General features: G+C 43.6%; 1 protein-coding gene across 6 annotated transcripts in view; it reads right to left on the reverse strand.

Annotated features, from left to right (window-relative positions):
• The window catches only part of AKAP13 (A-kinase anchoring protein 13), a 395855-nt gene extending 388585 nt beyond the window's left edge, over positions 1-7270 (reverse strand). For all 6 annotated transcript variants that reach the window (XM_049905678.1, XM_049905675.1, XM_049905676.1 and 3 more), the window contains exon 1: positions 7036-7270. The gene's annotated coding sequence lies outside the window, so the exon portion shown is untranslated. The remainder of the gene's footprint in view (positions 1-7035) is intronic.
• Between the last annotated feature and the right edge of the window lie 3087 nt (positions 7271-10357).

Here is a 10357-nt window from a genome sequence, read left to right on the forward strand (position 1 = left end):
AAGGTATACAGATTAGAAAGGAAAAAATAAAACTGTCCTTACTTGCCAGTGACACTATTGTCTATGAAGACAATCCCAAAGACTCTACAAAACGATTTCAAAAACTAAAAATGAAATTAGCGAGGTTGTAGTATACAAGGTCAGCCTACAAAGTCAATCATATTTATATTAAACAATATAAATAATTAAGCAATAAACAACTGGAAATTGACATTTTAGAAGTATCATTTGCAACACCACCAGAAGACGTGAAATATGTATAAACCTTATAAATACATGCAAGATCTAATTGCTGAAAACTATGAAACACTAATGAAACAATGAAAGGCCTAAATAGATATACCATATTCATGGCTCAGAAATCGAAATACTTAGATTCGACACAATGCCAATTAAAATCTCAGCAGGAGTTCTGTAGATATTAATAAGCAGATTCTCAAATGAATATGAAGGACAAAGCAAATAATTTTGGAAAGAACACAAAGAACTCACATTACAGTTGTTACCTCTTATTTACTTTGAGACTTACTATGAAGCTACAGTAATAAGAAACAGTTTGACAATGGAATAATGAAAGACACAGATTAATGGAACAGAGTCCAGAAATAGACCCACACATACATGATCAATTAACTTTTAATAAAATTGCAAAGGTAGATCAATGGAGAAAAAGAATAGTCTTTTTAGCAAGTGTCACTGAGCAACTGGGCCGTAGTTTGATGACCCCCTAATACAGACAAAAAGGGCCGTGGTAGCACAGTGGCTAAGCACTTGGCTGCGAACAAAAGTAGGTGGTTCAAATCCACCAGCATCTCAAGGAAGAAAGATATGGCAGTCCGCTTCTATAAAGGTTACAGCCTTGAAAACCTTATAGGTCAGCTCTACTCTGTCCTAAAAAACAAAACCAGTGCCATCGAGGCAATTCCGACCCTGTCCTATAGGGTCACTATTAGTTGTAACAAACTCAACGGCAATGGGTTTTTGTTTTCAATGCACACAAGACAAAACTATAGTGACAAAGGCAGCATAGCAGTTGCCTAGGGTGAGGTGGGCAACAGGGTGAGGGCTGAGGGGATTATATGGAAAGGGGAACGAAGGAGCTTTCTGGAATGATGGCAATGTTCTATATCCTGACTGTGGTGTTAGTTACATGCAGGAATGCATCTGTCAAAAGTCACCCAACTTAAATGGGTCTATTTTACCATACGTAAGTAATACTTTTTTTTTTTTTTAAGTAATACCTTAATTAACTTGATTTGTCTTAAAAATACATTCTTTCAATGATGTGAAAAGCATGGCCTTTGGAGCCAGAACAGTCTAAGTCCAAATTTCAGCACCATGGCTGACTATGCGACCAATGCAAGTCACTTTATCAGTTTCCGCATCCTAAAAGGGGTTAAAAATTCCTGTTTCACCTTCTGGAGCCATGGAGGCTAGATGAGCCTCTGAAACTACTGCCCTGAGATAATCTTTAAACCTTAAACCAAAAATATCCCCAGAAGTCTTCTTAAAACCAAACTAAAGTTTAGCTTAACTAGCAGAAAATGTCTGCCCTGAGCATTATGCTCTTTTAAGATCTATATGGAATCAGAGTGACAACAGCAACTCGAAAGATCAGATAGGCAACTTAGCAAGCAGTGAGTTCAGGTTAGCGGGGGAGGAAAAGCTCAGAAAAGGAGGGTGAGAATGGTTGCACAACTCGAATAATGTGATCAATGTCACTGACTTGTACATGTAGAAACTTTTGAACTGGTGCATATTTTACTGTGTATATTCTCAACAACTACTAAACAAATAAGAATTAAATAAGAAATGTAGGTAAGGCACACAGTATATAGAAAATGGTACGTTACTGGCACACTTCCCTGATTTCAGTAAACCAACTTTAATGAAAAAAAAAACTTTTTAAGTAAGAAAACAACAGTAAGTAAAGAACAGGCAACTACACTAGGCTCTTCTGTGTTCTTCTGAAATAATGTAACCTTCTTTGTTCACTGTTTACAGTGGTTCTACCTGACTTCGAGCTTTGGCATCCAATGTCAGTCCCTATGATTCCACAGAAACTTGGGTCTAGCAGCATGCACTGTGAGCTGAAATTTCTTTAGAGTTTAGAAAAATATTTCATGACAAATATGTTGTAAAAAGAAATGTGAGAAGAGTCGAAAGTAAAAAGAAAAATATCAGTTTTTCCAAGCAAAGAGAATGGCAACAGAAATGGTATGCTATTTTAATTACCATTTACAAAGAAAAACCAATAAAGTTAGTTGGATTTTTCCCCTTTGAGACTAAAATTTGAATTTTATCCAAACCAGTAGCCACCTAATAAAAATAATTACACCACTATGTGCAAAATGCTTTATCTCATGTGTTTCTCGCAAAAGTAGTATGCAGTAAATAGGATAAGGTTAATATTAGTTTTTATTTTAAAAGCAAGGGTATTAAGTCTGGGAAAGATGAAGTGGCTTGCTCAAAGTCACATCGCCAAAAAATGGCAAAGTTAGGACATAAAGTCAGAACTTGTAGCTCTGTATCAAGTGTTTTAATAGAGATCATCATCAGAGACACACCCTAGAGTCTGTGAAATTCTTTACCTAACTCCTCTAGGTGTTTTTCCCCAATGTGACATCTTTAGTAAAGATGATAGATTAATTATAGTGTGGTCCCTGATGGCACAATGGTTAAGCACTCAGCTACTAACCAAAAAGCTGGTGATTTGAACCCAGCCAGCCACTCTGCAGGAGAAAGACCGGGAGATCCACTCCCACAAAGATGATAGCCTAGAAAGCCATGTGAGGCAGTTCTACTCTGTCACACGGACTCGCTGTGAGTCGAAAATCGACTCAACGACACACAACATAATTCTTAACCACTTAGGAATAAATGGGCATTTGGGGTAATAGAGCCTACTGCCAGGGCCAAATATCGGCTAAAATATGATCAGAAGTGAAAATTCAAAGTATTGGTTTCCGAAAGAAGAGCCTTCAGGGCGACATAAATGGTAAATCACTTATAACTTTTCCTTCTCCCCACCCCAATACACCCACACAAACACACACTGATACACACTTTCCCAAAGCTCTGGACAAAGCTGTGAAGACGTAAAAAGGGAAAGCACACCACTGCCCCCACACAGCTATTCAGACAATCACAGCATCTCACAGTACCATGCCTATTTGTCCTGCCTCCAGCAAGGACAGACAAATATGGGTTATCTCTGCATCATGTTTGGTAAGACAGAAGGCCAATGAAAAATGAGGGAAACTCTCAATGGCATGGATTGACACAAGAGCCGCAACAATGGACTCAAACATACTAAGGACCATGAAGATGGTGCAGGAGCAGGCAACATTTCATTCTCTTGAACAAACATCCTTTTACTTACACCTTCCTCCTCTCTCCCTATTTACACTGATAGGACAGCATGACGTGACAGCGCCACTTCCAAAGGAATGCCTGTCCCCATTAATAATAACCAAGCCTGCTCAAGTGTATTTAAATGTTAACTGTAAAAGAAGGGAATAACAAAAGTCCAAGTTTTCACATCTACCTTTGTCAGGGATGTATTTACCCTCAATCAATGAGTTTGACCAAATACAATTTTTAAAGGCTTACTATAATCCTCCAGTGTTAATTCCTTACCCTGATTTTATAAGAAAATTAACCGAGAGATGGATTCAATATACGGAAATACTCTTTACGGGTAAACATTTCTAGGATGTTATCTATTTCATTACCATTTTTGTAAGCAGCCTAAACCAAACTGGTATAACTGATTTAAATCACTGCTTCCTTCCACAGACAGTGGCACCTTTAAGCTTTATCTTGAAGGAGAAGTGAGTGGTTTGCTCAAGTCTTTAAACTGTACTGAAACTGCTAACACCCAGTCCAGTACCATCTTAAGTTTGAGAAATGTAGTCATAACCCATTTTTATAGTTTTCAAGACTAAGGTAAAATAAGGAAGGAAAGCTGGAATTGACTAAGTACCTCAGATATACTATGACATGTATTGAAAACAGTCCGTGTCTAACCAATTCCTAAACACTTGAAAGACACAGAGCTCTGCCCTAGCAAGCCATTCTGCAAGCCTCACTCAAAGGAAGGCTAGCAGGTGATTGAGAAGATAAAATCACTGTTGTTTTACTAAATTTTGGTTCAACTGACATCTTTTAAAAAAAAATCACATTTGGATTAATGATCTCAATTCTCATGAAGACATGAAACAAACAGCTAAACCACTATATGTAGCAGTATCAGACCTTCAAGAATGCTTTTAAGTCATGTAAAAATGTATCAAAATTATTACAACTACCAAACCAAAAACCCACCGCCATCAAGTTGTTTCCAACTCATAATGACCCTATCCAAGTAATACATACACACTTATTGCCATGGAGTGAATTCCAACTCAGGGCAACACCATGTGTTACAGAGCTGTGCTGCACAGGGTTTTTATGGCTGTGATCTTTCGGAATCAGATCACCAGGCCTTTCTCCCAAGGTGCCTTCTGGCTAGCAGCCAAGCAGTTTGCTCCACCCAAGGTCTCGGCACCTACTAAATGCTGGATACTGTACTAAGTACCTCACATAGTTTCACTTATTCCTAAGAACACTGCAAAGTATGTTACTATCCTTACAGAGCAGGAAACTGAAGCTCTGAGAAGTGACATACTCAAGGTGACACTCAACGAGTCAATGGAAGTGTGGGGATTTGAATTCAAATCTACCTAGCTCCAAAGAATGTGCTTTCTTATAAATTGTTCTACCTCCAATTTCGCATTGGAGAATTGGGCAGTGATGTGAACGGATGTGTTCAGTGGTCTTAATAATTTCACCAAGAAGAGGGAAAAAAATTCTAAATCGGGATCACCTTTTGAAATCCACAGTGCATTATTTAAACCCCACTTCTTGCCAAGAGACAATCAGCAGATAAAAAAAAAAAAGTTTAGAAGTCCTTTTAATGTAAACTAAACTTCATCACAAGTGAACTACCACTTTGGACAAGTCCCCGGGGGTTAGTGGCTCTCTCCTGTGTGCACTTCCAGCACACTGCACACCACCGCCAGCTCGTAAAAAAGCACCTCACCCAGTTCACAGGCATACTCAACACTAGTACTGTCGGACTCCTGGCAAAGAGGATACAAAGCTTTTTAAATAAGGCCCATCACAGCCCTTATGGAGTTAACAGACTAGCCAAGGAGCCCATTTACACTTACATGTACAGTTACCACTTAGTCAAACAAACGAAGTGTGAGAAATCCCAAAGCAAAAGTATGTATAACATGCTATCAGAGCCCAGAGGAGGGAAGCAACCAGCCTACTTGTCATCTTATGCTGGAAGGAGTGTTTGTTTACATTAAGTCCCTCCTTGACAACCCCTTCCAACCTGTCAATCCAGGATCCCACGCCCCCACACACGAACACTCACACAATCGTAGAGTAGGAATTGTCGCTCCTAAATGTGACTTTGCTGTAGTTTAAAAGTATTAATGCCATAAGATAATTTTTCTTTAGCTTCATCAGATGAAGAAGATTGGTTTCTCAAAGCAAAATGAGGCCAAGCAAACCTGAAAAATCCAAGAACACTTCTCCACACTGCCCACTTATCATGAGAAATCAAGGCAAACTAACATACACGGTATTTCTCAAATTGTCTTTTTAACTTATCAGATGCTCAAGAGACGATACAACAACTGAAATTGAGACACTTCCACTGCGAATTTCACAGGCATTTAAGCTAATTCCATCTAGGGCATTAAAACATAATTATTTGTATAAGCCAAATGAGAAAAATTCGGTGGAGTCCATGTACCCAAAACTAGACATCAAGGCTTGTACTTAATGCGATCTGCAAATCCCCAAGAGACCACGGAGTGCAAGAACAGTGATTTATCTCAGCCGATCATTACGCCTTTACAAACTTGCAAAAAATGACCTTTCAAGAACTGCAGCATTTGTTCTGATCTGGGCAATCCAACAGTTTAGAAAAACTGAATAAGCTGCTGCTTCTAAAAATAAGGGAGGAGGGGGAAGCATACAGCTTTTAACTTTAGTTATAAATGCCTAAGGCAATAAACTCGCACAGTAAGGAGTATAAAAGCTAAAAATGAACACCAAAATATTACTCAATCTAACTTTCATGGTGAATTCCTGAGTTCACAGTAAGGTCTAGAAACTTAAATGCAGTGGAACTGATCTGTTTAAATAATTAAAAGAAAAAAAACTATTTTTTTATTTAATAAAAAAACTGTTTTCTTAGTATTTTTCAACTCCTCACCAACTGGAAGGCTTTGCAAAACAAAAAGTGTCAGCGAGCCATATTTACATAATAAAAATGTTTTCTTCGGGCTCAAAGTAGGGCTGTGCTCTAGCCTGGAGGAAAGGCGAGCCCGTCGCACGCTCCCCGGCCGCTGCCGTCACCGACGCGCGCGGGTCGGGCCGAGCGCCCCGAGGGCCCCCCCACACCCCCAGGCGGGCGCAGCGCAGGGCGCGAGCGCGGCCCGACGTGTTTACTCTCCGTGCGCCCCGGGGAGCCGCTCCCCTCCCGCCGGGAGCACTTGTTCGCGGCGTCGCTGGCGACCCCGGGGTAGCCCGGCCTCCGTCGGACCGGCGCGATCCACCGAGCGACCGCATGGGTGCCGGGGCTCCTCGCGCTCCCTGCCCCGGCGGCGCCGGCCCGGAACGCCCGGGGGCTCGAGGCTCAGGCCTCGCGGCGGGGCCCAGGGGCGCCCGAGAGGCATCGGCGACCGTACTGGGCCCCAAAGCGGGGCCGCGGGGTGAGGAGGCGCGCCTCGGCCCGGGAGCAGACAATGCGGGAGGAGAGGGGCTGCGCAGGGAGGAGGGGTCGGCGGGGCCGGGCCGCTGCCCGCACCGCCCATTCATCCCTCCAGCCGGCCCAGCCCTCCGCCCCCGGCCCCCGCCCCCCTCCCGGCCCCCGCCCCGAGCCAAGCCGCAGGGGAGGGGCCCTCGCTCCTCGCCGGGACCACTCCTCAAATCACGAAAGTTCCCTCAACTCGGCCAACTCAGTTGCGCTCTCACCGTGCGGCGCCCGGGGCTCCCCCGAGGGCCGAGCCGGAGCAGCTCCGCACCTTCGCCGCGGAGAAAGACAATAGGTGGCTGCTCCCCCGGCGGCGGCGGCGGCTGAGGCGGCGGCAGCCGAGGCGAGAAACGAGCACGGCGGTCCCGGCGGCGCCCAGACGCTTCACCGCGGCTCCTCCGGCTCTGAGCTGGCCCCGCACACAGCCCCTGACCGCCGGCGCATGCGCTACAAGCCGCCCGGAATGGGCGGAGACCTGGGGAGGACGGCACCGCCTACAAGCCCTCCTGGGCCGCCGGGGAGCGCGGAACCGAAGGCCTCAACTGGGATTACACGGCAGAGGTGCCCATCATAGTCCGTGCGACCAATAGGAAGGCGCCTGGGCGGTGCGCTCAGGTTGCTAAGGCAAGCTGAGGTTGACTGCCGCTGCTGAGCCGCGGCGGCAAAGTCATCAAAGTAGTGAGGCTGGCAGAGGCTGCCTGGGAAATGCCCACGCACCACATCTCTGAAAAAGCTCCCCGCCCTGTCTCCGGAAACCGCCCTTCCTCTGTGCGCCCGATGCTTACCTGAGCTGTAGCGCTTAGCACACAAACCGAAATGATTTACCCTTCAACCTCCCCCCGCCCTTGAAATCAGGAAGTGCGGTTTAGTCTTCTGTGTCCAGCGCTCAGGAGAGTCATGGCTAGGTGTGCAGCCAGGCTTGTCTGGATGGATGGATGGATGGACGGACGGAGGGACGGACGGCGGTGTGATGGTGTCACAACTGTGACAGTGAACTTTTGGCAACTCCATCCCACAAATTCATACAGTCTTCAAGTTTGAAAGGACCGCAGAAATCATCTGGTGCTTTTGAAAAGCTACAATCGGTGTACCAGTGGTAGTCTAGGAGACAATAAGTTGGTACGCGAAGAAACTTCTTTATTTTGATAGGTATGTGTTTATTTTGATGTGCTTTGGGGGGCGGGGGGATATGCCGAGCACGTCGAACCATTATTTCACTGTTATTATTTCTTAGGTAGGAGCCCTAGTGGTGCAATCGTTAAGGGCACGGCTGCTAGCCAAAAGGTTGGCGGTTTGAACCCTGCAGCGGCTCCGTTCTTGGGGAAAAAAAGACCTGGCGATTTGCTCCTATAAAGATTACAGCCTAGGAAACCCTATGGGGCAATTCTACTCCGTCATATAGGGTCGCTGTGAGTCGGAATTAATTCAGCAGCATACGTTTCTTGGTCAAGTGGCCCAAAACCAAACCATTTCCTTCCAGTCAATATATTTTCTTGGTTCACGATCACATAGTGGTAAAAACAAGGCCAAACATCCCCAGTGTCCTAGTCTCCTAAAAAGTAAGGGGCTATCCTAGAAAATCACTTGGACCCTAACTTTTAATAATCTCAAAGCCTTCTCTTAGAGCCTGGCTGGTCTGATTCGGAGGTGGCAGCAGCAGATGGTTACCATGTCGTCTTTCTTGTGACTGCTGACACCATTCCCTGTTTCCTTACCCCACCCCAGCAGGATTTACACCTTTCCAGTGGGCTACAGAAAGGGTTGAGAGGCCGACACTTTTCAAAGTTTACTATGCCTATGGAACACCTGGGAGATTTTGGTAAATGTGAATTCTGACTCCGTAGGTCTGAGGTGGGCTCTGGGATTCTGCTTTTCTAACAAGCTCACAGGGGTACTGATGTTGCTGGTATGCGACCTCACTTTGAGAAGCAAGAGTCTACTCTAAATTCCCCAGACCACTGAGCTCTCTGTCTTTTGGCGGGAAGTCTGAATAGTTATTTGCATGACTGGAACTTTCTCATCATTCAGGCCTCAGCTTAAAGGTCTTCCTCAGAGAAACCTTCCTTGACCACCCTGTAAAAAAGAACCCACTCAATGAAGTTCAGATACATGCCACAGTATGGGTAACCCTGGAAAACATTATGCTGAGCAAAATAAGTCAGTCACAAAAGGACAAATACTGTATAATCTCACTTATATTAAATAACCAAAAAAAAAGTTGCCATGGAATTCCAATTCACAGTGTCCCTAAAGGACAGGGTAGAACTGCTACATAGGGTTTCCAAAGCTATAAATCTTTACAGAAGCAGACTGCTACATCTTTCTCTCATGGAAGCATATATAGAAACCAAAAACTATTAGTGGTTCCCAGGGATGGGAGGGAGGGGGCAAGAGGGAATTTTTGCTTGGGAGGCAGTAAGTTTTCATTAATGGTGGTAAAATAATTTGGAAAAGGGTAGTGAGATTGGTTATACAACTTGAGGAATGTAATCAATGTCACCGAATTATACTTGTAGAAATTGTTACATTGGTATATATTTGGCTACGTATATTTTCATCACAATAAAAAGAAGAAAAAAAAGTAGCCCATTCATACCTAATTCCTCTCTTTATTTTGCCCAATTTTTTCATAGCATTTATCCCAATATGAAAGTATCTTATTTATCTTGTGTGTTTATTTGCTGGCCTGGGCTCCACTATAATGTAAGTATAACGTAAGCTCCCTAAAGTCTGTTTTTTATCCTCTCTCTCTATAGGGTCGCTATGAGTCGGAATCAACTTGACGGCAATGGGTTTTTTTTTTTTTTTGGTTCTCTCTCTCTCGTACCTACAGCAGTAGGAACTCAATGAAAGTTTTGCATGAATGAATTAGTACAGAAAGAGCTACTGTGAGGTGTCCTCAAACTGAATGTTCCTGACACTAAAGATTTGTTCTTCCAAGTTGCACCAAGGATCTCTAAACAGCTCCATTTCACCAGAAAGATTTCAGATTTATCATTTTCCATGAGTAAACAATTCTACCACTTTCCATGAGTAAGCTTATAAGCCAGGAAAGATACCAGGGCCTAAGAAGCATGGCAAGATTTTTTGTCTCTGAACTGTCTCTCTAGTTGACTTATATCTAATTGATCTGCCTGGTTTATAATACTTAAAAATGTAACAGGGTTACACCCCATTTTACAGAGTACCTAAAAATGCCAGTGTACAAAAAAAAAAAAAACAACAGTTATGAGAACATGCATTTTCTTTGGACCCATGTTTTATAACATGTCCACTTTTATGAAAGAAAAGGCACTGAGAACAAACAACATTTTATTGCTTTTGTGGTAGAACTAGTACCCTGATGTTGCTTTGTGGGAACTTTTACCTTCAGCCCCTGCTTGGTATTAGGCAAACTTCACTACAGCCCCAATTCCATGGCCTTAGCACGTGATCAGATCGGAGTACATCAGAGCATTCTACCTGTAGGCCACTTCTACTTCAGAGGTGGGCACGTGACCCCAAACAGGCCAATCAGGAGCAATAGGAATAAATTGTATTCTC

The sequence above is a fragment of the Elephas maximus genome, chromosome 13 (genome assembly GCF_024166365.1).
Source record: "Elephas maximus indicus isolate mEleMax1 chromosome 13, mEleMax1 primary haplotype, whole genome shotgun sequence".
Classification (NCBI taxonomy): Eukaryota; Metazoa; Chordata; class Mammalia; order Proboscidea; family Elephantidae; genus Elephas; species Elephas maximus.